The following is a 24,817-nucleotide window of genomic DNA, read 5'->3' on the forward strand; positions in this document are numbered from 1 at the left end:
TGCTCTTGTTAACTCACCTTTTCTTCCACTAATCTGCCATTAATTCTATCCAGTGTATTTTTCATCTCAGACATGCAGTTTTTATGCTCAGAAGTTCCACTTGGGTCTTTTTTATATTTTCCATGTCTCTGCTTAGCTTTTTGAACATAAATATATTATAATAATTATTTTAAAAACTTTCTCTGATACTTTTAAAATTTGGGTCTGTTTCACTTGCTTGCTTGATTATCCTCATTAATGGTTGCATTTCCTGCCTCTTTGGATGCCTGCTAGTCTTTAGTTGGATGCCAGACATCATGAATTTTACCTTGTTAGGTGCTAGATGTTTTCGTATTACTATAAATCATCTTGAGCTTTGTTCCTAGATGCAGTTAATTTAGTTGGAAATAGTTTGAACTTTTGGGGTCTTGCTTTTATGATTTGTTAGGTAGGTCTGAAGCAGCACACATTCTAGGTCTAATTATTCCCATTAGTGAGGCAAGACGATCCTGACTGTTCTACCCAATGCCCTATGAATTGAGAGTTTTACCAGTGTGGCTGGCAGGGACAGGTATTATTCTAGTAGCTAAGCATTGTTCTCCCTAACCTTTTCAGCTTATTCTTTCCTTTCATGCATATGCTGATCTCTCTTGAATACCTGAGGGGCAGACCCTCTGTGGATCTCTAGGATTCTCTTTCTGTTCAGGTCTACTCTCCGGTACTTTGTCCTATGAACTTCAGCTGCCTTTATATCCAGACTCTAAGCTTTGTCAGTTTACACTGGAGAGTCTGCTCGAGTTTCCCCTCCATGTTTTGTAGCTTGGAAATGCTCTTAAGGCAGTTAGCTGGAGCAATCATAGGGCTTACCTCTTTCCCCCTCTCCTCCCATCTCTCAGGGATTACTGTTCTTCATTGCCTGATGTCTAGGGTCTTTGAAAACCATTAATTATCTCATGTATTATTTTGTTTTTGTTTCAGGTATGAAGATAAATCCAGTCCCTGTTTATTCATGTTGTCTAGAAGTGGAAGCCTTAATTCCATAAAGGAGTTTTGGTCTTCTTATTTTGGCATCATAACCCCATACACGCACTCTCTATCTTTTGGTATTTATTTTTCTTGAACTGTTGACTTTATGTCTGTGTTTATGCAGTTATACATGTTTATATACACAGAGACACACATTTAAAGCACACCTACCATGGACTATCTTATTCTAGTCTAGGACTCTGTTGGCTACTATACATTTTTGCTGCTGAGAGAACTGGGGAGAGAAACAATTGCATTCATTAACAGAGTAGGCTGTGAATGAGCCAGAGTGATTCTCTTCAGTGGTATGAATGAGAGAATTGTCTATTTTCAATGGGAGTGTTTATGATGGCACTGAAGAGAGACACAGACAAGATGGTAATACTGTAGTGACTTACCTATTGTAGGGAAATGCGGTAAAGGGTGGAGCTCTGATATGGCAGATGAAATCCTCCCAGTTCACTCAGAAAAAAAGAGGCAAGTAGGTCAGTAGGAGGCAACGTGAACCAAAGCATTGGAAGAGCTGAGAAGCCAAACAGGGTGCATTGGAGCAACTTAGTGACATGCAACAGCAGGAAGCCTCTGCCACCCCTAGGGCTGAGGTAGGGAGGAGGTGGTATTAGCAGAGCCCAGGAATGAGATCTCCTGGCAGGAACTGGAACCACTGTGGGGGCTGCCTACTGAGACATAGGAGCTGGAGGGAGGGCTGTCTGGTGGGAGCTTTAGCCATGGAGATGACAGCCATTGCCTGAGAAAGAGAAAGAGAGGGACAGAAGGAGAAAGGGAAAAAGGGAGAGAGCACAAGTGTGTACACATACAGCTGAGAAGTAGAGATATCCTGGTATCCTGGCTTCTTTCTTCTCACCCTCTAGTCTCTTACCTGTGCCACCTATTGGATATATCTAACTGGAAATCACTTGGAAGGGGGACTGGAAATATAGTTTACAGGGGTCCTGGTTGAAGGACCTGGTTGGGCCAATGATATAAGTTCAAAGGTATGACGCAGGTATGACGCAGGTTTGAGCAGTTTCTTCTATTCAAAAGGCCAAACGAACCTCAATCATTTATTTGTTACAAGAACAAAAAGTTAATGGAAACAAGTTCTTTCTTTAATTGGAATTATAGCAACTCAGGTAATAATATCAGTTAATTCAAACTGATCAGAAACCTTGATTAGATATTAAACTATAGGAATTTCCAACCTTTCTATGTTTTTCTAAGAAAATGATCAGCAAATTTTTCCTTAGTAAATCATAGTTTAATTGACACAGTCTTTCAGTATTTCAAATATCTCCTCTTTGTTGACCAAGCATAAATGAATCAGGAGGCTTTGTCTAAGAATAAATGATAAAGATTTATTCAAGGTTCTTAGGATTTACAAATTAAACACACAACTAGGCAATACCCAGAGTGTTCAAAAGAAAAAAGAAAAGATGAGTGTTCTTATAGTAAAAAGCACGTTCTTGAGAAAAATCAGTCCTGCATTCTTAGCCTCTGGATTGGTCTGAGATGGTAACCTTCCAGGTGTCTGGTGGTTTGGATAATGGCTGTAGGTGGTCTGGGCATGTGAACATTATTTCCTAAGTTCTTCAGAGGATTATCTGTGTGATTTGTCTAGATCTCCAGGCATTAATACACAACTGAAAGGCTCAAAAGTTTTATTCCTCAGACTTAAAGTAAAAGAAAATCTGTTCCTCATGCATTAGCCCATTTGACCTGAATAAGTTTTGTCAGCTTGACTCTATAGACTGTGTTTTGAGTCATCTTTGCTGTACTGGCTTCACCTTGTGTTCCTCACTCGTTGCTCAGAGTACCTGAAAACTAATAACCAACCTGCTGGGTTCAGCTCAGAGATATGGACTGTAGAGCTCTCATCCTTACAACAATAAAAAAGCTGGACAGATTGCAAATTAATGACTTCCTGAAACCAGAAGAAAATTGAGATTTTAGGGCAAATAGCTAACCCCAAATCAGGAGAGGTACAGGTGCCACTGCAGGGAGAAACAGACCTGAGCAGGTGCTTACCTGGGACAGACACTGCTGCATGTCACATAAGCCAGTAATATTAAAGTAGAATTTTTTAATGAATTGCTAAAGGTTAGGGCCTCAGGTAGTAGGAGGTTCTCACCCTCTTGTAGATTTTTTCCTTTAAGGACCCTACCAGGTGCTCACAGGGAATATCAGGAAGACTCCTAATAAAGTTTCTCCCATGTGTTTGCTGGCATAGGCAAATATCCATTGCCAAAATCTGTCCCAAAATGTCTCCCCATCTCCCTCAGGAGCAAAAGTTTAATTCTCGAGAAGAAGGATAACAGAAGTTGAGGGCACTGGTGGAAACCCATTGCAGCTATGGAAGGGGAACAGGAAAGCAAAGAATTTCTGCTTTGGGGGAAGGAAAGGAATACCTGCTGGGCCTAGAATTATGTTTGTAGGAGGACTGGGAATGCTTATGAAGACCACAGTCACAGGAACAAGGGTCAAAGTGCCTACCTAATATTGAGGATTAATTGGAACACAATAGAATGCCCTCATCTCCCACCTCCCCAATACCAAGCTAACTAGCATCAAGTAAAAATAGAAATAGAAATGATAAAATGAAATAGTTAAAATGCTCAAAAAAACCTAGAGAAAGCATAAAAAGAGGAAAAAAGAAACAAAGAACAAATGGAACAATTAAAAATCAGGTAACAAGATAGATTTTTTAACTTAATTTTTATTGTTGACATTATTACAGATATCCTTCATTTTGCTCCCTCCACCCAGACCCTGCCCCCACCCTCTGGCCATCACCACATTGTTGTGTGTGTCCATGGGCTATGCATATAGGTTCTTTGGCTCATCCCTTCACCTTCTTTCATCCAGTCCACCCCAACCCCCTCCCCTCTGAGATCTGTTAGTCTGTTCCACGTACCCATGTCTCTGGTTCTATTTTTTTTGGTCAGTTTATTTTGTTCATTAGATTCCACATATAAGTGAGATCATATGGTATTTGTCTTTCTCTGACTGGCTTATTTCACTTAGCATAATAATCTCCAGGTGCATCCATGCTGTTGCAAAAGGTAAGAGTTTCTTCTTTTTTATAGCTGCGTAGTATTCCATGGTGTAAATGTCCCATAGCTTTTTTTATCCACTCATCTCCTGATGGGCACCTGGGCTGCTTCCAAATCTTAGCTATTATAAATTGCACTGCTATGAACATAGGGGTGCATATATTCCTTCTGATTAGAGTTTCAGGATTCTTAGGATATATTCCCAGGAGTGGGTTCGCTGGGTCAAAAGACTATTCCATTTTAAATTTTTTGAGGAAACTCCATACTGTTTTCCATAGTGGTTGTACCAGTCTGCATTCCCACCAGCAGTGTACTAGGGTTCCCCTTTCTCCGCACCCTCGCCAGCACTTGTTTGTTGATTTATTGATGGCAGCCATTCTGGGAGGTGTGAACTGATATCTCATTGTAGTTTTAAAGATAGTAGATTTTAATCCTGCCATATTAGTAATCACTTAAAACGTGAAAGTGTGAATGGTCTAAAAGGCAGAGATTGTTGGATTGGATAAAAAGGAAGACACAACTACATGCTATTTATGAGAAACCCACTTTAAGTATAAAGACATATATAGATTAAAAATAGAAGGATTAAGATACACTATGCAAACACTAAACAAAAGAAAGCTTGAGTAGCTATATTAATTTCAAATGAAGTAGAATTCATAACAAGGAAGATTGGGGACTTTAATTATATCTGCAAAATCATTTAACCTTTGCCATATAATGTACCATAATTTCAGAAATGATATCCTGTCACCTTTGCTATATTATTTTGGTTAGAAGCAAGTTAGACGTCCTTACCTAAAATATAGGTAGTCCTCACTTTGCATCAGCCTAATGTGTACAGATTTCTGTTACCATAGCTTAACTAACAGCATCCCCCTAACAACATGGTTCAAATTTCTGGTGCCACAATATGTTAACTGTGAGTAATTGCACAAAGTACCATCTTTACTACTAGCTCTTTGTTCCAGAAATAACTATGTAAATACAAATACACATCAAGATCAGAGATCAATCATGTTATTTCTTTCAAAGTCTGTTTGTGATTGCTCACCATCCATCTGTTATTCAGTTCATACACAGACAACAAGCATGTAGTTGCGCTGTCTCTTTGTATCACAGTGATAAACCCATGTAGCATTTTACAAAAATGGATAACTGAAAGGGAATTGGCCAACAAAGATGAAAGTGCAGCAAATAAATGAAAAAAGATAATACTGGAAAAGAAATTTGTATTGATCGTAAATGGAATCACATAAGAAATAGCTGAAGCAGAAATGTTGACACTGTCATCATCTGAGAAACTAGATATACAGGCAGAAGAACTTAGTGAAAGCGAATTTATTGACATAAATGAGCAAAGTGACATAAATGAAAAGAATGAGATATCCCAGAGGAAGTTATACCAGCAAAGAAACCTTCAGGTTGAAGGAACTCTTTGAGGTATTTCAAGACATTGAAAGTGCTAAGGATATAATGTGGAAGCTGATCCTAACTTAGAAAAGAGTGCGACAATTCACCAAGGAATAGAAAAATGCTCGCTCTGTATTGTAAGTTACATGAGAAGAAAGCAAGCAAGCGCTGTTTAAACTACTCTTAATAAGCTTTTAAAAAAGTAATAAAAATTTTAATTCTCAATATTTCTGATGTTTTAAATTATAGTATACTAAATATTAGTTTTACTATCTTTTCATTTCCCTTTACAGTTATAGCCAAGAGTAAGTCTTTAATGTTATTGACAAAAATTTTTAAAGATCATTGAACTATTATATTTTTACCATTGATTATTAAGATTGCTTTACATGCTTTTAGCTTGCATTTTTGTGGTTCCCACTACCTTGCAGGACTGTATACTATTCAGTGATTAAAAAGAATGAAATTCTTATTCATGTTAAAACGTGGATGAACCTCAAAAACATTATGCTAAATGAAAAAAGTCATGCACAAAAGACCACCTACAGGCAAATGTATAGAAAAAAGTAGGTTAGTGGTTGCCTGGGACTGGGGGTGGAAATAGGTATTAACTGTAAATACATTACCAAGGATCTTATTAAGGGCATGGTGGTGATGGTTGCATAACTTGGTAAATTTACTAAAACATATTAAATTATATACTTAAATTGGGTGAATTTTATGAAATGCATATTATAACACAATGAAGTTGTTTTTTCTTAAAGTGAAGGTGAAATAATGATATTCCCAGATGAATAAAGACTGAAAGAATTTGTTTCTATCAGATCTGCCTTACAAGAAATATTAAAGGAAGCCTTTTGGGCTAAAAGGAAATGATACCAGACAATAACACAAATCCACACAAGGAAATAAAGACTAATGAAAATGTAACTATGAGTAACTATTAAAAACTGTATAAATATATACATTTTCCTCTTTTATTTGCTAAACTTTTAAAAAGATATAAAATTGAATTAAACAATGCTGTATTATTGGGTTTGTAGCATATGTTTGTAGTATAGGTGACATGTATTTTAAGATACTAGCATGAAGGAGATATGTAGAAATACTAGAATCAAAGAAAGTTTCAATATTTTATTGGAATTAAATTAGCATCACACTGAAGTTGATTGTGATCAAGACTTTTGTGTTCTTCAGAAGTGTTTTTGAGTTTTCCTCTAAAGTTTAGCACATTTTTTCTTAACCTTATTCTTACATATTTCATATTTTTGTTACCATTATAAATGATATTGTTTTGTCCATTACATCTTTAAACTGTATTGTCCTGGATTTCTTTTCTTTTAAATTGGCTTAGCCACATTATTTTTCATTTTCTTTACTCTCATTTTAATAGCTGAGGATAGTTCATGGAATTTGTCAAATGCTTTCTACTGTATTTTTGCCTTGTAATGAAGTATCTTGAAAATTAATGTAAAAAAAATCTAATCTGCAAATGGATTAGGGTTTCTAGTGTGAATGTTGGTAATTATGGATTTATCATAAATGCTTGAAGGTTGAGAAGGCTGAACCCAGAGTGTGTGGGTTTAGTGGAGGCTGGCTAATTATGAACCAGAACTTGAAACCCTGAAAGTTAAAAGATTAGTCACATGTATTTTGACTAGTTGTTGAATGGCAAGTGTTAAAAATCAATATTTGGTCAAGGCTAAACCAAAATATCACTAACTTAGAATGAACCTCTGAGTTAAATAAATCTGAAATTTTGTCCAAAAATAGATAATTATTGCAATTTTATTAAAAACGTTAGAAGTCATATTTTTTAAAGTTTGACATTGCAAAGTACAATTTCGCAATATTGCCAGTTACTAGATTGCATGGGAGCTCATTAGGCTGTATGTGTGTGATACCAAAGAGATAATTAGAAATTAAATGCAACTTTAAAAGATTGTTTTGTAATGATATGAATTCTAGTGCACCAAGCACTTCTAGAAAGATTAGAATTATGTTATGATCTAGTATCTATTATTCTATCTTGTATTGTTACTTAATATTTTAGGTATTTGTTGACTTAACCACATATATTTTTTTTTCTTAAGTTAGTGATAGTACTTTTCATTCATTAATTCATTCAATAAATATTCACTGTCTGTTTACTTTTTTATTTCTTAATACATTCCCTTTTTAAAAGCCAGGTTTATTGAGGTATAATTTACATACAATAAAACTCATTTCTTTTAAGTATATAGTTCAATGAGTTTTGACATATGTATACACCAGTGTAACCACCACCAAAATCAAGGTACAGTGGTACCTCGGTTTTCGAATGTGATCCATTCCAAGAAGACCATTCGAGTTCTGAAACGTTCAAAAACCGAAGGATCAACAGCCGACAACTGCGCCTCAGGATCTTGCCCTCAGCAGAAGCCATGTGGCATGTTTGACTTCCAAGGCGTGTTCGAAAACCGAAACATTTACTTTGGGTTTATGGCGTTTGTAAACTGAAATGTTCTTCAACAGAGACGTTCGAAAACCAAGGTACCACATATGACATTTCTGTCCCTCACAAAAGTCCTCAGGCGAGACCTTTGCAGACCATGCCCTCATCCTACCTGGCAAGTACTGATCTGTTTTCTGTCCCTACGCTTTTGCCTTTTCCAGAATTTCATGTGAATTAAATAATATATTAGGTAATCTTTTGTGCCTAGTTTCTCTCACTTAGTATATTACTTTTGCAATTCATCCATGTTGTATGTATCAATAGTTAGTTCCTTTTTATTGCTGAGCAGTATTCCATTGTATGAATGTGTCACAGTTTACTTACACATTCACCATTCATTGAACACTTGGGTTGTTTTCAGTTTGGGGTATTATAAATAAAGCTGCTGTGAACATTTGCCTTCATGTCTTTGTGTGGGCATGTGTTTTCATTTCTGTTGGGTAAATACCAAGAGTGAGATTTCTGGGTTGCATGGTAAGTGTATGTTTAACTTTATAAAAATTTGGCAACCTTTTACAAGTCTCAGCAGCAGGGTGTGAGATTTCCAATTGTTCCACATCTTTACTAACTTTTATTAATTAGGAACTTCTATTTTAGACATCTTGGTGTGAAGCAGCATCTTGTTTTAATTTGCATTTTCCTAATAGCTAATGATGTGGAGCATCTTTTCCTATGCTTATTTGCCATCCCTATGCCTTCTTTGGCTCTCTTCATATTTTTGGCTTATGTCTTCTTATTGAGTTGTATTTTTTATATTTTCTGGGTGAAAATCCTTTATCAGATAAGTGGTTTCAAATATTTTCTCCCGGTCTGTGGCTTATCTTTTCATTTCCTTAATAGTGTCTTTTGAAGGGTAGAACTTTTAGATTTTGAGTAAGTCCAATTTATCAGTTTTTTTCTCCTTCGTAGTTTATACTTTTTGTGACCATCTTAATACATTCTTCATAAGTTAACTGTTTTGCATATAAAATTAACAGTTCTTACAGTCAATAATCAGCATTTTATTCTTACAATAATAAAGATGAATATATCGCTCAAGAGACTGATCTAATTTCTGCATGTAAAACACATAAGGTGATCTGTATTCTAAGTTGCAAATAGGCTTAATAACAAATACAAATGGGATGCTTTGTTTATGTTACTCATTTCGTTATGCTGGTCACATGTGATAACAAGTTATGCCATCATATGGTCATTGCTCACTAACAGTTAAGTAATACCAAAAATGACACTGTGGAAGATATTCAGTTACTTCTGAAGACCGAATCTGATTTTTGCCTAAGTCAAACTTTGAAGCATTTCTAGTTTATATAGATTGGTTTCTTGTATTTAATTTTATTGTCTATTAATTACAGATTTCAATCTTTTCATAAAGAGACCCTAGTAAGCCCAATCATGATTTTCACAAAATTAAGTCATTTGTTGAATACCCAAGCATTTGTGACTATTTATTGTACAGGGACATAGACCCTACTCACAAGGACTTCTATGCAAACACTCTGTGGAGGGGGTTGTTAATAGATCAGCTTTATGATCCCTCTGGGGCTTTTTACCCCCCTTCTGGTTTGGACGAGGCTTGTGGTCTTTAATGTTTTACATGTGTCCTCACTGTCATCCAGACATTGAGACTTTTAAAATTACATAACTTTCATTCACTTTAGCAGATTAATTGTGAACCAGCTTTATTAGTTTCTTAAATGCAGTTAATGTTTTACTGAGTTTTTAGTGTTTAAGAGACTATGCTTGGGTGTCAGGTGGAGGGAAGAGGAAATAAAGAGAAGGTTTCTGCCCCCAATGAGTTGACACTCTGAGTGGAGCACAACCGTGTACAGTGCACCAAAAGCCAGGTCAGGCTGTGTGGCTGAGGTTAGGGCATGTGGGATCAATTGTAGACATAATACAGGAAACAGGGTACAGATTGTGGGCCTCAATTGCCCTTTTGGAGCTTGGAGGCTCCATTCTATTAAAAAATGGTTCGACATTTGTGATTAAAGGCTTGGGTTGCTTTAGGCCTGCCTGAGAATGACTTTTGTGTCCCATACTCTGTGACTTTGAAAGCAGTAAAGGTAATTGGAAGATGTAGTGTCTGCTTTGGTTGTTGTATGGAGCCGCACCTAGCTTGGGAGCTGTGAATTGGCATGTGGCCTATTGGCCTGCATGAGGGTAGTATAAAAGATTGGTGGCAAAAGTGGCTGTGGCTTTTCTGTATCAGCAAGACCTACAAACATCTTGACTGTCACTGTAGCAGCTATATACGACCTGTGTAGGTGAGTGGACGGAAGAAGCTATGTACTTGGGTGGCTACTGTGTCTTCTGTGGAGATGGAGCTTCTGTCCCTGATGTATTTACTGTCCTGTATTATTCTCTAAAGCTAGATAAATGCATTAACTGAAAACCTGTGTGGATCTTGGAAGGCTGGATGCTGGCTTGAACCCATCACTGCAGCTGTGCTGCTGCAAAGATGCGTTGGAATGAAAGGTTAGCAGTACCAGCTGGGGAGATGCATTTAGAGTGGTTGTATTGGGGATGAGGGTTATAGCAATGAGAAGGTGAGAATAGTGAACATCTGCACCCATGACAAGTGCTGAGACTCATACTAGCAATTCAGGCAAATGGTCTGGGGCAGAAGAGAGAATAGAATTTTCACTATATCTCTGGTGAGAGGTCTGAATGGGGTCAGGGGCTCTTTCTAGTTGTGTAAACATTTTTAATTTTATGTTTTTTAAAAAATTTAATAAATAGAGCATGATATATGCCAAGCACTATTCTGGACACTTTATAAATATTGACTCATTTAAGTTCTCATAACTCAATACCATTTATAATTTATTGATAAGAAAATTGAGGCACAAAGAAGTAAAATAACTTGCCCAAGGTTGTCTTAGTAAATGGTGAAGCTGAGACTTGAACCCAGGCAATCTGGCTACAGAACCCCTGCCTTGAACCCTTCCAATTCCTCTAGCTTCTCTTTCACATTCTTCCTCATAGGAAATGAGTGGAATTAATAGTTTTTTAAAATGCCATTGTTGATGACTGAGTCAGAATGCTCATGCAGGTTACAGCTGCACAGGTTTGTCATTGGGCAGTTTCTGGAGAGCACGGATTCCTTACATGGTTTGTGAGGATGGCACCTACCCTTTGGCTTGTACCCCTGTCCTACTACCAGGGAAGACCTATGCTACAGTTGTAGGGCCTCACTGAACATCTATGTGACCTCTTTGCTACTGAGACAGCTTCTTTCTCAAAATTCCTGGGATCAAAAGGTGTATTTTCCCCTCCTCTTGGCATCTATTGTGGGGCTCGCAGCTTTGCTGCTTCAGCAATCTCCTGCTTTGCCTCTTCATAGGAGAGTTAATGAGTTTCCTTTGGGAGAAAACCCAAGCAAGTTCTGAGCAATAGGTGTGCACTTGGGGCTTGTTTAGGGGTTCAGACATTGCTTTTGTTGTAGTTCTTTGTCTTTTCTTGGAAGAAATCTGATTGTTAAAACATGGGCTTTCTACCCAGGCCTTTTAGTCAGAGCAAAGAAAGAAAACTGTATTTTAATACATGAATTATTACATTACCTCTTACATCATCAAGTCCACCAGTTATGTGTGGTGGTGGTTTATGTATTTATTCACTTTTTTTTTTTTTTTGCTAGGTGGGGAGAGCAAATGTAGCTTTGTCATCATGATTTTTAGTCTTTGCCAGAAATCAGTGACTTGGTTTCTAGGTTGACATTGTCAGCAGCCTGATGTTCTATCATAGCACTCCAGTTTGCTCACACTGCTGGCTGAGCAGAGGCTGCTGAAATATGTTGATCAAGTTGTTGAAGCATGCTGTGACTGAAGCTGTCAGTGACAGTTGTTTCTATGTGGTGGCCTAACATGACAGAAGGATACTCGCTTACTAAGGAAGAATCTTCTGGAGGTTTCCCCCACATCCCTCCTTTGAGCCCACAGAAGAACCCTTGAGTGGCATCTAGTTAATCGTATTCCCATTGTTATGATGACCTGCAGGCACAAAGAAGGAATCATTTTGTCAAAGTTTTGAAGCTCTCAAATAACTGATTTAATGTCATTTTTAATGGTTTCATTGGTATAAGTACCTGTGAAAAGACTTTGTGATCAGCATTCATCTCTCTATCTCCTTCTCTCCCTCCATCTCTCCCTCCCTCCACCCCTCCCCTTTTATAAACTTTTACATACTTTATTGATTTAGGGACCAAACAAGGCAGCATTTGGTCAGTTAAAGGCACCAATTATGAACATACATTACAGTGCTGTCGAGTGATCCCAGTCACAGTATTTGAGCACAGGAAGGACAATCTTTGAATGATGTTGCTTAGGACACTTGCTCATTTATTTAAAGGGTCTCTTCACACATCATATATGAAACAAGACAAGAGCATAGCATTATGGTACATCTCGGGTGGTTGCTGACAGCTTACCCATGAAAGCAGGTGGGCTGATAAATCAGTGGTAAGTTGGGAAGGGAGTGAGACCGCTTTTCCCACCCTCCCGATGACCCCTGTAAACTTGATTTGCTGAGCCACTGCCCCCATGAGCACACCCCATATCTCTTTCAAGTGTGGAGATGATTTTTTGATTTTATGGTGTGGGGAACCGGGGTCAGTAGTCAAACCCTCCCTGTTCCAAACTATATGACAGACAGACAGATTTCCTGCATTCCTGGGCTGGCCCAATAACGTTCTGAGATAAAAACTTTTTTTTAAAAAAAGTGATTACTCATACTTTTAAAAACTCTTATATGTAAAAGAAATTGCCCCACTACAACATTGCTGCTCTTCCAGTATTTTTCTTGAGCCCCTCACCACTCTTCACTTTTCATCCTTACCCTGACCACCCCTCCCCTCTGCCCAGCACCTAAGAGCAGGGGTTATGCTGCGGGGTGATGAGCAGTGGTACAGTCTCACATGGCCTTCTGTTACTAGGATGTGGCTTTAGAGAAGGCTGCTAGGATGCTCGCAAACATGACATTAGGAGTCTGGGATGTGTCAATGGCAGAGTGAATTCCCATTTCCTGTAGTATTCTACCAGCAGGGTAATCTGAGTGTGGTAGGCCTCCAAGTGGATTTTCAAGGCCTTCGCATTACCATCTGATTGGTGGACCAAGGGTTCCCCAGTGATGTTATCTTTCATGGGCTCCTTTGGGGTGTTGAACTCCTCGTGGTAGGAACAGCCACTAGGGGTGAATCAGTCTTCCTGTGATTCTTGAATCAGCAGAGAGTCTATGATGTAGAATTCAACTACAGAATTAAGTTTTTCTTTCCTCTTCTCCATGAGATTGTCAAGCATTTCTGCCTGCTTCACAGTCCGAGGGAAGCCATCTAGAAGAAACAATTTTTGCATGAAAGGGTATCCGAATTCTTCTCAATGAGCTCCATTACCATTTCATTGCTCACATGCTCACAAGTTTCCCAGCATCCATAGTTGCCTTCAGCCCCCCCCCCCCGCCCCCCCCCCCCCCCCCCCCCCCCCCCGGCTCTGAGCCAGAATCCACCATGGCCCTCAGCATGTGCCCAGTAGCCAGATGGCAGGCACAAGTTTTGGGTCAATTTGGTGCCTGGGTGTCCTTGCTGGTCCTGGGTGGCCCCAGCAGCAGGGCCCAGATGCCTTTAAAGGGACTCTCTGGGGGTGGATTCGGCTGCAGGCACGTTGGGAGCCATGGCTGCAGAAGCCTCTCAGCACCATTCATGTTTTATTTACTTTCTTTAATACTGCGGTTCTTTATATGTAATACTTAAATTAAACATCATAAGTGGTATTGATAGAACTCTTTTCTTGCCTCACTGAAGTTTAGTTTTTACAAATAATTGTAGAACAATTCAAATAACTATGGTTTGAGGAGGAAACATTTCTTGTATATGAAAAACGCTAGTTCTGGCCGGGTGGCTCAGTCAGTTGGAGCATCATCCGGCACACCAAAAGGTTTCCGGTTCAGTTCCCAGTCAAGGCCCATACCTGGGTTGTAGTCAGGGTGCGAACACGAGACAACAGATCTGTGTTTTTCTCTCACATTGAAGTTTGTTTTTTTTCTGTCTCCCTTTCTCTCTCTAAAATCAATAAAGACATATTGTCAGGTGAGGATTAAAAAACCCACAACTCTGTTGTGCTCTATTTTTCTACAAATAACTCTGTTAGCTAGATTAACAAACATTGTCACAGAAATGTTTTGTTTTTTTGAAAGCCATAGATCACTGCATTTATATTTACAAAAGCCATAAACAAATAGGCATTTCTCCCTTATTAGGAGGATATAAACAGTTGTTTAGGTATTAAGGCAGTGACAATTCTAAAACATAATGAAACTAAGGCTTTATGTTTGTTTTGAAACCCATATTCATAGGCTACTTATGTGTGGAATACCTTTGCATTTTGGGGCAAAGTAAAATTAAGGCTATTGTTATCCCTGGTATCTAGTCCCCACCCCCACTCCCACCAACAGAAAAACAGAGACAAGTTTTTCTTAAAGCACAGGATCATCAAAATAGATTTTTGGTTTATCAACACTTAGACTAGAATAGGAAACCCATTTTTATTGTAGTGTTTGTATGATTAATAGTTGAAACTGTGAAGTTATATGTTGATTGAGGATATTGGAAGCAAAATGTAACAAAAAATGCCTTTTGCTGATGAATGTTACCAATGGCCTTCACTAATGCATTTACCAGAATTCATAATCATCTCTTCTTTTTGTTTACTTATTTATGGCTACTCTTCCCTACCTGCACTAGACCGTAAGGTCCAAAAAGGCATGCTCCTTGATTGCTTGGTTCATGATTGCTCAATGATTGGTTGCATGAGAGTCTCCATAGTCTTTGGTGGGCTGGTAGGGAAGTGTGGAGGGAGAGTCTTTTCTCAGTCCTGGGCCTTTACTTCGGAAGCCAGGCTGTGTTGTGATAATTATACTAATTTAAAACTGTAGCATCTGAAGATGACTACAGGAAATTGAATTCAGAGCAAACATATTTATTTCTTGGAAACTTAAAGGATGAATTTTTAAAAAGAGAATCATTTGCTCCTAGCTTCGGAAGCCAGAGAAACCAGAGGCTGCCAGATGTGCCATTTCCCTCAGTCTCCTGTTGTCTTACAGTTTTGATTTCTATCCAGGGCAACGTGACCGAGGAGAGTTATTTGCATCTTTGTAAATTCCACTCTTCTCCTGGATGCTTAGATCGGTAAAGTGGAGACAGTGTGTTCTCTGCCATTCTGGAGAATTGTTAATTAAGTCTCTTGCAAGTCTCATTAATGACTTACTTTTAGAATTAGAAAGAGCCTTAGCTATTAGAGCTGTTAAACCTATTCAGACTATTATATTAAACTTTGTTAAGGATAAAAATTATTTCCTGAAATTTTGTATGATCAACTCAAACTTAAATCAAATTATACCTTCAAATAGGATCACAAAGATAACACAGTTGTCAGGACTGGGAAAGAACAGGATGTGGGTGTGATGAGGTGCCTGCTCAGGGGTACCACATTTTTGTGCTTGAATCAAGTAATTGCTTAAGTGGTTTCTGAGGAAGCTCTTGCCTGTGACTTTAGAACTTCCCTTCAGCAAGCAAGAATATACATATCAAGATCTTTGATTTTTTATAACAAATATCTCTATAACTCATACTTGGAACTGTAGCTTATAGAGCTTTTAAATTACCAGTTATTAGGGTTCTCAGTAATGACTTTAGTCATGTTGTTTGTTCATCCAGCTCCTGTCAGAAGCCTGGCTGAAAATTTTGGTATTTGAGAAAGAATTGTTCTTAAAGAATATATTATTAATTCTTCAAAAAATAATTTCATTAAAAAAATCAGTAAATGACAGATTGGACCATATTATTTTCCCCCCTAATATTCTACCCTCAGAGTTGCTCTTATAGAACCAAACTAACATTATATCTTTAGTTTTCTCTGAGGGCTACTTATATGTGGAATGCCTGGGTATTTTGGAGAAAAATGTTAAAGCTATTGTTGCTCTGAAGGTTCTTCTCCTCCCAATTTCCACAAAAACCCTGTGACAGATTCTTCTTAGAGCACAGGAACAACAAAATAAGTTTTTGATTTATCAATCCTTAGGCTAGAATAGGAAACTCATATTTATTCTTATGATTTCTATTTTGCTCTTATCAGCTGAAAGCATAAAAATTTTAAGCTTATTTTGTGTGATTTTCTTCAGATAACTTTTTTTGGTTGACTATGGCTTTTCTTCTGTCCTTTTTCTTATTGTGTTCATTGATGTTCTAACTGGATTTATGTTTTTACTTTAACTAATTTTAATCAGCTGGATAAATATTGAAAGTATGTTTCTAAGGAGAATGAAGATTTTGGATGACCCTATATCAGTATTTATTGGGATATTTAAGAAAAGGACTGCTTAGACTTACTTGAACAGTATTATTTCTTAATGACTTTAAGGTAACACTTTATTACTCAAAGATAGTAGAAATTACCAAAAGATTAGGACAAGTTTTGTGGTACTAAGTGGGATTTCTACTCACTTGACCCCTTGTATAATTAATGTCAATAACATGTATGTAACATGTATGTCCATTTATAGGACTTGGAGCACTGTTTGAGTATTTTCCAGGAATATAGATTACAGTTGCAACTTTGCTTTTTATGGCATAGCTCCTGTCTGCAGTGCTCAAGAATGTGATTTTCCCTTCCCAATCATTTCATTATTTCTTTGGGGAAATACAATTAGATTATTCAGTGACTGCATGTTGGCATACCTCATGTGGCCAGATGCGCAAGATGGAAGACTAGGCCTAGTGATTTTGTTTTTATTTGTCCTGGGCAGCCCTTATCCTTTTGGTGAGACTTCTGGCTTTATCTGGAAGCCAGCTGACTTTAGGACAGGGTGCTTCCCCTTTTGCAAAACAGCAAGGAACTGGAATTAGCAAGAAAAAAAGAAAAATAAATTAAGAAAAACTAAATTATTATCAAAATAGCTCCAAATGGTGTTTTAAAGAAACTTGGGAATTATTTGCCTGTTGATTATCAGAACCATTCCTTCCTGTTTGTGTGTAAAACAGTTAGACCTCCAATTTGCTGTTGCTGCTGCTGCTGTTGGATATTTTGAACCAGAAGAGTGAGCGCCTTCACAATAGATAGGCTTAGATCCCTCACAGTTGTTATTTCAAATGTTCTTTTGGATGAGTCAGTGGGGAGTTTGAAAGCATATTTGGGCAAGGTAATTACTTCCCCTCCTCAGTGCTTCCTTTTAGCACTTGCCTCTACTGCAGCACTTCTGCTTTGTGATAGAGCTTCTTAGCTTAAAAGTGGGATCCTGCCTTAGTCATCTCAGGGTTCTCAGCATCTAGTGGTTGAGTAATGCAGAGAACAGGGAGTCCTTTTTTGGGGGGTTGATTTTCATTTGTTATAAGCTTAGGGACTCTAAAAATAAGCATATCTTTACCGCGTGTTACGGGAAGGCAGAGCCCTCTAAAATTCTGCAAACATTCACTTTGCTAGTTAGCCACTTAAAGATGTATTGTACATCTAGTTCTGTATATATGAGCATTGGTTTGGAAGTCAGAAGTCTCAGGTCTGAGTCACTGCTTCACTCTTTCAGTACCTATTTGTACTTGAGCAAATAATTTACTACCTCTAGATTCTAGCATCTTGATTTATAAAAGAAGACTAATATGTGCATTGCTTACCTTAGAGGGCTTTCACCAGGAATAAAATTAAGTAGTGTGTGTGTGTGTGTGTGTGTGTGTGTGTGTGTGTAAAGACTTCTCAAGGCTGAAAAATATACTATACGTGATATTTGTCATTCTTCACTAAGGATGATGGTGCCTCACAAAAATTTGATTTGATCCAGAACTTAACCTTATATCACTGGACTCATATTTTAATTTAAGGAGCAATGAATAATAACATCATTATTAAAATATTGTGACCATTTCCAGGGGCTAACTGCACTTGAGCCATTACAGAGAAAAAACTGTTCAGTCAGCTTGGGTTTTTTTGTTGTTTGTTTTGTTTTGTTTTTGTGGTATCCTTACATGGCAGAAGTGGCTAGGGATCTCTCTGAAACCTCTTTTATAAAGCACTAATCTGATTTATGAGAGTTCCCTCTTTGTGACTTAAACACCTTCCACAGGCCCCATCTCCTATACCAGGGGTGGGGAATGTCCAGCCAAAATCATTTGGTCTGGCCCTGCCAAGGCCTCATCAAAGAGAAACAGTTCCAGCCATCACATTAGGGGTGAGTTAATTAAATGTTTGACCAAGTATAGCAGGCTAATTTTTAAGTTGATAATTTTGTATGGCTGGCGAATGATGTCATAAACATACAAATGGCCCTTGGCAGAAAATAGGTTCCCCACCCCTGCCCTATACTACCAGCTTTAGGGGTTAGGATTTCAACATATGAATTCAGGGGAGGGGGGCACAAACATTCAGACCATAGAAATCAGTATTTTAAAATCTAACTTAGCAATCTTTATTTTCAGTGTTCTTTCTTCCATTGACTATATATACTGGTTTCTCCTTTTCTCCTTGAAACCAGCTTTTTACCATTCTGATTATTTTCAGTTAAGCAGTCAAATGTCTTTGATGTTTGCTTACTATATATTTTTATGAGAATCTTGTTTTTAACACTTTGAAAGTCATACTTTGACAAAAACAGAACCTAGAAATAATTTATACTGTGGTTTATCCCCAGCCATCCCCCAAATAAATTTAGTCTATGATGTACCTGGAATAATACAGGCAAAAACTTTATTATTAAAGTTTTAATACTTTAAAGTTTTAAACTTTAAATATTAGACTATTAATGACAGTAATTTTAAGATAATATTAAAGAATTTTCTCTTAATTGACTTTTTGATGATAGGTAGGTTTGATTAGAGGATGAAAACAAAATACATTAGACCTGGAAATGTAATCCAAGTGAAAATTTTTGTGAGGGTACAAAAGTGGAGTAATTACATCTACCACAATGTCTGATATATAGTAGATGCTCAGTTAATAATTTGCTTGATGAATGAATCTCTTTCAACAAATTTATCGTCCAATTTGCCAATTCTCTCTTCAACTGTATCTAGTCTGCTGTTGAACTTAAAAATAAAATTCTAAGATCATATTTTTCTGCTCTAGAGTTTCTGTTGGTTCTTTCTAAAATTACAACCTTACACCCCCACATTACTCTCCTTAACCCTTTCTCTGCTTTGTTTTTTGCCATAGCACCATGTTCTTTATGTACGTTATTTACTTATTTTGTTTCTTGTGTTTCTTCCCCTACTAGAATGTAAAGAAGTTTCATGAGAGAAGGAATTTCTCTTTGTTTTGTTTACTGATATATATCCCCAAAGACTAGAACAGTGCCTGGGATATAGTTGAAGCTCAAAAACAATTTGTTAAATGAGTGTGTGGTCCATAAGTATAGAGGCAATGATGGAACCTGTCAGATCAGATTAAGGAGGGAGGTCCTTGTAGAGCAATAGTGAGGAACATCTGGCCCAAGGGCCATATATGGCCTGTGGAATCATTTGGTCTGGCCCTGCCAAGGCAACCACAGGCGGGACTCAAAATTCAATAAATCTGGGAGCTTTTTTCATAGCTAATTTTTAAGTTGATAATTTTGTATGGCCTGCGAATGATGTTATAAATATCCAAGTGGCCCTTCGCAGAAAAAAGGTTCTCCACCCCTGTTGTAGAGCATAGTATGAAATAAGATTGGGGGCATTCATTATGGCCAGATTATAGAGAGTAGCCCTATGTTGAGGTGAGTTTTAGGGGTTCTATACAGTTCATACATACATTATTTATAAAGCTGAGCATAATTTTACCTATAATTCACGTGTCATCTGGGAGCCATCAGGAAATAACAGAAAGAACTCTGGTTTTGGAACTGAAGTATATGAGTTTGAATCCTAGTTCTACAGTTTATGTGACCAGACCAATTTATTTTTTGTTAATCCTCACCTGGGGATATTTTTTCCATTTTTTTTTTTTTTTTTAGGGAGAGTGGAAGGGAGGGAGGAGACAAAGAGAGAGAAAGAGGGAGAGAGAGAGAGAGAGAGAGAGGGAGAAACACTGTTGTGAGAGGGACACATCAATTGGTTGCCTCCTGCATATACCCCAACTGGGGCCGGGGATTGAACCTGCAACTGAGGTACATGGTTTTGACCAAGAATCGAACCCATGACCCTTCACTGTGCAGGCTGACGCTCCAACCACTGAGCATACTGGCCAGGGCAGTAACTAGATCAGTTTTGTGACCCTGGGAAAGTTATTAGAAGATCTAATTTTCTTAACTATAAAGTAGTGTTAATAATTTCTACCTCATAAAGTTATGTTGAAAATTAAGAGATAATGTTTTAAGTAAAACCCTTAGTAAAAAGTGAGTATTCAATAATTATTTCTTATCCTGCACTGATTGATTTGAAACTATTATCTCTTAACATACTAAAATGTACTTTTTATGTTTGGGGCAAATTACTTAGAATAATAAGAAGCAAACAGCACTGGGGTAGTGTATTTTAACTGTGGTTTAGAAAAAATAACTACTGAATATGAGTAAAAATGAAAAGGGAGATACTATATTTGGATATTTTAGTCATGAAAAAAGCCCACAGAAATAACCAGTATCTTTTCACTTCTTCAAAATGGTTTGAAACTCTGAGTTAATTATAGGGGAGAGAAAAATCCCATATTATACCAGAGTCACTAATAATATGGCTTCCAAAAGTACCACACTAAAGAGAAGCCACCAGGCTCTGGGGGAGATTTGGCCTTTCCCGAGTGGTCAGGTCTTCATGGATGTTCTCTTCTGGGTAGGTATCCATGTTGACATGAACATGGAACACTAGCATGACCCTCTGCAGATAAAATATTTTTTTATCCTCACCTGAGGATATTTTGTCCATTGCTTTTTAGAGAGAGAGTAGAAGGGAGATGGAGAGAGAGAGAGAGAGAGAGAGAGAGAGAGAGAGAGAGAGAGAGAAACAAACATTGATGTCAGAGACACACATCAATTGGTTGCCTCCCGCACATGGCCTACCAGGGCCAGGGACCAAGCCTGCAACCCAGGTATGTGCCCTTGGCCAGAATTGAACCCTGGACCCTTCAGGCCTGAGGCCGACTCTCTAACCACTGAGCCAAACCAGCTCGGGCTGCAGATACATTTTTAATGTTATATTCTCTACTTGTTAAGGGTCAACCAAGAAAACATTCTCCTGGAGAAGCCTTCTGCATTTTCTGTATAACTGGTTGTTAAAGATGTTACCCTTTCTTGCTAATGGAGCCTTGGTAAAGGTTCATGTGTCAGATTTGTTTTAGAATCAGGATTAAGCAAACATTTATTTCCCTTAACTGATTTATTTCCCTTTATCACAATGATGCAAATCAAATGGAACACAATGTTTTCTTTTTGTTTCAGTTGTCTTGAAACCCAGGACACCATCCATGTCATACCTGACTACAGTAACAGAAAATTAAGGACCATTTAGTTCCTCTTCTTTATAGTTTAGTATTATCGGTTTCTATTTTAATTGACTTGCTGTAGGGTACCATAAAGGCCTTATAAAACAACCAGACTGTACCTGAGTCAGATCCCTATAGTTTAGCATTTAATTGATTTCACATTTCTAAACACTGTAAATATACACTATATTTACATACACCACATTTAGAATTTAGATTCTAAATTCTAAAGCAGATCTGTCACATGAGCCCTTATAAGATGTACAACATACAAGTGAACAGCAGTGAACATGCATAAACTTCTATGTTTTGAACATGGATAACTCTCAAAAACATAATATTGAAAAAAGGGAGATGGAGCAAAATCCATCCAGTAAGTATGGTGGAGAATGCTACTTGTACCCTAGTATCTGCTTTCTATTTCTTCCACAGTATTGGAATTTTAGAAGGAGAAATGGTTTCCTAGAAAGAAGACTTTCTTTTCTAGCCTCTCTTGTAGCCAGATATGACCATGTGACCAGGTCCTGGCCAATGGGGTGTGAGTGGAAATAGTGTGTGCAATTTAGATGCTGTCCCCATAAAGGGAAGGGAAGAGCCTTTCCTTGTTCTGTTCTCAATTCTCTGTCCCTGAAATGTGGGCCTGATGGTGAGGGCAACACCCTGTGGATGGTAGAGCAGCAAGACGGGGACCACCATGTTCTCTCAGGAATATTTATGCTCTGACTCTCACATGAGAGAAATATAAACTCCTGTCTCGTTTAAGCCACTAATATTTTGGTCTTTTTCCAGCAGCTAAACCTGTTTCCTAATTCTATATGATACTATTTATATAAGTTAAAAGAAACAAAAGAATGTTATATATTTTTGGATATATATATTTAATAAACCTTGGACTGGATGTAGACTACAATGAGTGATGGTTGTCTTAGAGGCAGAAGAGAAGGAATGGCACTGGGAGGGGAAGAATATAGCCTGCCTTTCTCTATGCACTAAGCCATAAGGGATGCTCTGTCTTCTGTGTGTAGTGCTCAGTCAGCCAAGGCCTAGTAGGACGGTTAATTCAGTAATGAATGATGAAGTCTGTATGTTTGAGATTTTCGTGATTGCTTTATGTCAAGCTGGGTTTTTTTAGTTTTTGTTTTTTTATGGCTTTTAACAGTGACTTTTACCTGTTTGAGGTGACTGGATTAGCAGAAAATATCGGTATTATCTGTTACCCTTAAAACGGACATGGAGGACACAGCCATAGTTGTCATTATAGGAGTGAGCTGTGAAATAGAACTGGGAAAACAGACGCTTTTGCAGTCTGATGTTAAAGCCTGCGGCATACATGTTGCCAGAAGGCTTGCAGACCTTAAGAGCCACACAGTTAACATGTACCTTGGCCCAGACTCTAGACAATGACATTGCCAGCCCCTAAACTGAAATTTTCAGCAGTCTGAGTGACTTTCTCAGGATTTGGCTCATGTTAATCAGGCTCAGAGAACCCAAACCTCAACCAGAGTGCTGACTTATTAATGTAGGATAAGAGAGTTGATAGGATAATGTAGGATAAGAGAGTGCTGGCTTAGCAGAGCAGAATGTTTGTTTAGGCAGAGCAGAGCATCTTCTCTGTGTAGATAAACAGCAGGGAACCCTGGATTGTCATCAGAAGGTTGCTTAGAGAGGACAGAATAAGAACAGAGGCAATTGGTTATGATATTCTCATATATAGACTGGATAAAGCTGATGGGTCCATCTCCTTGGTAGGGATAACCTTGTCTTTTCCCCACTGTTGGCCCAGGTAAGGCACTATATCCTTTCAGCCAGTGGTTACATGGATGATCTCATCATCTGACTTTTGGAGGTTTCCTTTTCTTCCTCTTTTTTCACTGTATTTTTCCCAAACTGGATACCATAGAATGGACTGGATTTCCCCCAAATGAATTTCAGGTGCATTCCAGGTGGGTCGCTTGCAGTTTGGGGATTCCCAGGCTCTTCAGGGCACAAAAACAGCTAATCCCCTGGTTTACTCCCACAATTTGACAATCACATCTAACATATGACAATTGTCCTGGCTAACTCTGAAGAAAACCTTCATTCTCTTGCCTTTAAATCTATGGGGGTCCTCACAGCTGCTCCCCTATTCCGGGTGCATTCCGTAATACTTTTAGTAGTATTTTTGAATGAGGTTCTTCCCATTACATAAAAGGTTTTTCTGTCTGCCCAGTTATCTCTGCTTTCATTCAGCTTACTTAAATGGGGAATAACTCCTGATAACTTTCTTTTACTCTGATCTGTGGATTCAGATACCATTTTTACATAGCTGGCTTGCTGGTCTTTATGTTCAGTCCTGTATGTAATTTCTACAATACAGTCCTGATACTACTTTTGAAAAAAAAATTTTGATAATACATACCATAGTACAGAATTAAAAAGTTCCAGGAGAAGACAACTGAAAAATAGGCCTCCCTTTGTCCCTGGACAGAAATTTGTCCCATTCTTTTCCTTGGAAGGAAATTTTCTCATCATTTGGGCCGTTTCCCCTGAAGGTACTTTGCTGTGAAATCAGTTTATGTGACGACACAGCACCTTCTGTTTTCAGTTGCAGCTTTGCCTCTGGACATTCTCATTTCTGTAAATGGTATCCACATCTCACCAGCCACCTAAGCTCAAAGCTTGGTGTTTTCTTTTACTTCTCTTTTTTCTTTTGCCTCATTCATATCTTAATCACCATATTCCATGAACTTATTCATTGTGTATTTTGCAGAAGACCTTTCCTTTCTGTTATATTAGATTGCTGTCAGCACCCTGCTAGATGGTGTGGTGACTTCCCTGCCCACATAGCATTCAACTGCCTGATGACTCACTGAGAACTGTGAGCTCCCATTGCTGTAATACAACTAGAAGGACGATCAGTGGATTCTGTACCCAGGACTTATTTTTTCTTTTCTACAATTCACCTTCAATTGGATTATGGACTCTCAGGGGACAGGAATCACTGTGCACTCTATGTAGTATACCCCCTTTAGTGCTTTACACTATCTTATACATAGAGTGGGTTCTCAACATATATTTTTCACATGAGATAACACTGGTTTTTGTTAAAGTAATCAAGATGTAGACATTTTGTTTTTAAAAACATGAAAAAAATTAACTGGCAGAGAATATAATAGCAAGAAGATGAGCAGATAACCTGCTGTATTTATGATGGTTTATCTCATTTTCTTTTCATTGAAAACTTCTCTTTTCTTGCTCTGTAATAATTGCACCACTGTCCTACTCCAGGACCTTCCCCAACACTACCTGTGCTCCTTCTCTCCTTTACTTTCCTCCTTAGTACTTATAAAGTACTATTAATTTATTTATCTTTTTTTAGAATCCTCACCCGAGAATATGTTCTTATTGGTTTTTAGAGAGAGAGAGGAAGGGAGAGAGAGAGAAAA

The 24,817-nt window shown here is 38.0% G+C and overlaps 1 protein-coding gene and 1 pseudogene across 2 annotated transcripts in view; one reads left to right on the top strand and one right to left on the bottom strand.

Annotated features, from left to right (window-relative positions):
- The window catches only part of SLC9A7 (solute carrier family 9 member A7), a 118,192-nt gene that overhangs the window by 11,200 nt on the left and 82,175 nt on the right, over nucleotides 1-24,817 (top strand). The gene's annotated exons all lie outside the window — the stretch shown is intronic.
- LOC308551210 (adenylate kinase 2, mitochondrial-like) lies at nucleotides 12,892-13,630 on the bottom strand (annotated as a pseudogene). Its single transcript has 2 exons — nucleotides 13,528-13,630; nucleotides 12,892-13,366 (listed from the first exon to the last, which is right to left on the bottom strand). The product of its transcript is annotated as an adenylate kinase 2, mitochondrial-like (transcript).

Source organism: Miniopterus schreibersii (genome assembly GCF_964146895.1).
Source record: "Miniopterus schreibersii genome assembly, chromosome: X".
NCBI classification, from domain to species: Eukaryota; Metazoa; Chordata; class Mammalia; order Chiroptera; family Miniopteridae; genus Miniopterus; species Miniopterus schreibersii.